This window comes from Papilio xuthus, unplaced genomic scaffold, assembly GCF_000836235.2.
Source record: "Papilio xuthus unplaced genomic scaffold, Pxut_1.1 DF826945.1, whole genome shotgun sequence".
Taxonomy (NCBI): Eukaryota; Metazoa; Arthropoda; class Insecta; order Lepidoptera; family Papilionidae; genus Papilio; species Papilio xuthus.
In genome coordinates this window covers 4,630,446-4,634,867 of record NW_013531704.1, presented here as the reverse complement: position 1 = coordinate 4,634,867, position 4,422 = coordinate 4,630,446, and positions in this window count along the sequence as shown.

Here is a 4,422-nt window from a genome sequence, read left to right as displayed (position 1 = left end):
GGCCCCCGCCTCGCCCCCCAAACCCCTGACCCCCTACGAAATTTTCCCAATTTTACCGAAAACAAGCGTGTCTAGCCTCAGCGAGTGCACCGCGACCGATGTCGCACCGTCGCCGTCGCCGCCAGTACGTAATCCGATTTCTATATTTAGGATGCGACGGCCCGGTCTCAAGGTGAGGCGAGCGCCGTGCGCCGAAACTGCAGCGGCGCAAAGTCCGGCCGCTCCGACGTCTCGGTCCCTGTCGCTCCTGACTTCGTACCCCGGACCGGGAGACGCATATTTCCGAGAACCCCGAGAACGGTGCAAAAATAAAATAGCACCATAGTTATACCGCACGAAAGAAAATGTTTTACGACACGCCCACAGCGGTCCGACGAACCGCGCGCCGACAATAAAAGGACCATTAACGTCCAGTCAGATTTTTTGACGTAGACCTTACCCACGTAGTCACATGATATTCGGCTGAGTTATTTGTGGTAGATCAGGCATCAAAAAGATTCGGGTTTATCGCTCGCACTACATACGCACTAACAGTAAGCGATTAAATATGTCTGATGATCATCCATCTAGTCGTGTCATATATGATGATTCTGTAATAAGTTACAAGACTTTCACCATTGCAACGTAATTTAAAAGCGGACGCAGAAGGAGTATTGAAAGATCAGAACGGAAGACGGTGGATCCACAAAACATGAACGTAGGGAACATTCCTCAGTACGAGTACATGTACGATCGATGTGGATGGCGTCGCCGCCAGCTAGTGGACGTGCGCACTCATCGATAGTATCCGGGCCAATGCCAGCCGTACCTAAACTAGAAAAGTATTGTCCTCGAATGTTCCGAGCGATAACCGCAATGACGAAATTGCCGATAGGAGCTCTAAGACGAGGGAATAAAGTCTCTTTTCGACGACGGTCGATGGCAGAGGTTGCGCGTGAGATATGTGAAGTCGCGGCATGCGGGTCGCGCGGCGTTCTCACGCTTTGAATATTCCTGCTCCCGGCGGCCCCCGGCCCCCGCCCCCCGGCGGCCCTTCGATGACGTCCCCCGATTCCCACTCTCCGCGTCCCGACAATAATTGAATGAACCTCTGTAAAACTTTACATCCGCGGCGGTCTCCTGCACCGACCGAGCGTTCCAACGCTCAGCGAGGTATATCTTGGGCTCGTAAAGTTTCCAGATATGTGTCGAAGTTTTACGCCCACTTTTGTCAATTATCTCATCGACTTAATGTCGAACTCCGAGCGGAACCCGTTAGGTCGGCGCTCGCATGCTCTGCTCTGCCATTCGAAGTATTAAAAGTTTAAAAACATGTACGATAAGTCCCTGCCTCCATATTAACACTCTTATCTATCGACTATATTAAGACGTGACTGCAATATCTGATATTAGCGTTTATTGCTTAGCTCGGGGTAATTCTAAAACCGGCTCCAGTAATGGAGGCGGCTAATAGATCTAATATATAAAAAATAAAAATTAGAATGCGAACAGTCGTGTATTATAGCGAGACAATATCATTTTTCCAAAATAATAATAATGAATACATGTTACGACACAAAACACTTGACTTTTGTCTTAAATAATATCGTTATGGGCCTTCCAAAATTATATTTTTAAACTAGCGGTAGCCCGTGACTTCGTCAGCGCAGAATTAATAAAACAAAAAGTAAACTTGCATTAGCCACCTTCTCGCCAAAGTCCCGTCAAAATCGTTACAGTCGTTCCTACAAATGTGACTTTCCGGACAGACATGCAGAGAGACGGACAAACATTTTAAAAATAGATTTTTCGATATCAGCTATGCAAATACATTATGTGTACGAAATACATTTTTTTATGTTACATACAGACAGTCCAATGTTATTAATATGTATAGATGTGCTAATATTATGTTTATGTAGTATAGATAATAGAATGTGGCGATGGCGGGTGTAGAGAGGCGGGGCGTTTTCACACACTATAGCGAACTGTATCCTTGACTCACATTTTTGGTATCACTGGCAGCTTGTAGGTACCTCCTGTGCGTATTCCGTGTGAACTCGACGTTTTAATATTGTTCCGCAATCCATTAACATAAGGGAATGTAAAGGTCAAGTCAAAGATCCTCGATTGATTGAAAACGGCTAACAAAGACAAACTCTGCTTGAGTAGACCTTCTCGATGTAGAAAACTTTCAATTACTTAAACGGATAGAGCTGAGAAAGCTCTACTTTAATATATTACATCTATGCCCTTCAGGAATGCGACCCGAAGCAAGTAGCGGCTCTGACATCTTTGTAAAATGACAAACTTATCCCAAGCCATGTTTGCGTTCACTATTGCTTCAAGTCTGTCTTGTACCAAAAGGAGGCAAGCCACACCAACAGAGATACCAAGAAATAAGAAAGACTCGTGTGGAGAAATTCGTTGTTAAGAACTGGAGCTTCACAGACACCTCTAGTTTGGGGAAGCGTAGCGCCCCTTTATCTCGACCGACTACGCCGCAGGCCAATGCAACACTTGTCATATTGGGAACAAGACATCTGGTCCAAAGCTGTCAGCTTGATACGCCGAAATAGCGATGCGTTCGCGGCCCATAGACACCCACAATTGCAGATGCGTTGCCTATCTTTAATCGAAGGAAGAGGACACGCACAGAATGAGAATATTATCTCTTTCTATGCTTCCCCTCCTTTATTAAAACAACTTCCATTCCATCCTTCTTCCATCTTTCTTATAAGGAAAGGATGGGAAGGGAAAGATGACAAAAATTCAGCCTACTGCACCACACTAATCAGACGAAAGGCGGAATTGCTTCCACTTGACGTCTATCGGTTATTTTTTTATTTGATAAAATATGGATAGAATCCATTTATTTATTTGTACATACAGAATGTAAGTTTGTTGTAAGGTACAATGCAATACTGCGGTAAACATTTTGGAGGTGTTTCAAAAATCACTTTTGAAAGTTTCATTGCACTCGGATGGACGGAAAAGGAATGCATTCAAGACAAACAATAATTTTTATTTACAAGAAGATTAGGAGCCCGTATATATAGTTGATATTGTAAATGGTGGCAATAATTAAAAGAGAGTTTCTGAAAGGTAAAAATTATAATATGAGAGTAGGAGCGCAATGGCGGCTAGAGGCGCTGGCGTGGCGGCTGGTGCGTGGTCGTCGACGGGCGGCGGGCGGCGGGCACGGGCGGGCGGCGACGCGTATTTTTAACTCGTGGGGCCGGCGCGCACAAGCTCACCTTTCGATCTATTCCCAGTCGGTTTATTTTTAAACTTTTGTCTAGATTACTTTCCTTCCGTCTGCTTATTAGTGGATGATTGAAACGCGTCGCAGGGGGCGCTTCTCTACAAATATATCGTGTTTATATTTCCGGTAGGGCGGCGGGCACGTGGTGCGCGACCGCGGGGATGCGGCTGTCGCTTCATTTCCTATGTGTATTTCACGAGATGTTTAGTTATTTTTGAACTGACTCTACGTATTTATAACTGTAATGATCGGGATTTATTAATTTTTATTTATGGATCGTAAACATTATTCTATTTTATGAAAACATCATATTCTCGTTCTCGGCCCAAGCAAAATAATTCTGATTCGCAAATGTACGGTGAGAACTCGTAGCGAGCTATCTTTCAATGTCGTCTCCGGGTAACATCCGGGACTCGCAAGGAGTACACTTGGCCTCAAAAACTTTATTTGATATTGCGCCTCGTTGAGTTTAGGAAAACATTTGTGAATGAGCGCCGTCCGCCGTCCCCTGGCCCTTGCTCGTGTCCTTGCGATGTTAACGAGGCCGCGACGTAGTTCTGACCACGTGTATTTCAATATCAGTGTGCGCTACGACGCCCTCGTCTTGTAAATATAACATTACATACCTTTTTAAAAGGAAGTCAATAAGATAACTTATAAACACGTAAACAAAGAGAACACCTCACTCAGCTTGTCGCGGCTTATCTTATAAAAACTTCAATTAATCTCTTCCATTTACATTTGCTTGAGCTTTTTTAATTAATAATTTAACATAGAACGTTTAGTATAACATTCTTTACCCGTTTTATCATAGTTAATGCAGTTTGTGTCGTTATGCGTCTTAAAGTACGATTAATTGCTATTGTTTAGATAACTTTATTAAAAGAAATTATTATATCATTTACAGAACTAGGTTAAACTTTACATTTTTCGGATGAAAAAACGGATACATTATAACACTACTTACTAACTCTTTTAATTATTATTAATTGATTTTTTTAAATAATAAAACTTCTATAATGTTTAAAATATTCATTAAATTTAAATAGAATTTAAATAGCATAAAAAGACGTAGATAAACTTAGGTCTAATTAGTTTATAATTAGTTGTTCATAGTTAGCATAGATGGCGCTACTTACTTAGGGTTTAGATGGGCAGGGGGATGACACTGCAATACA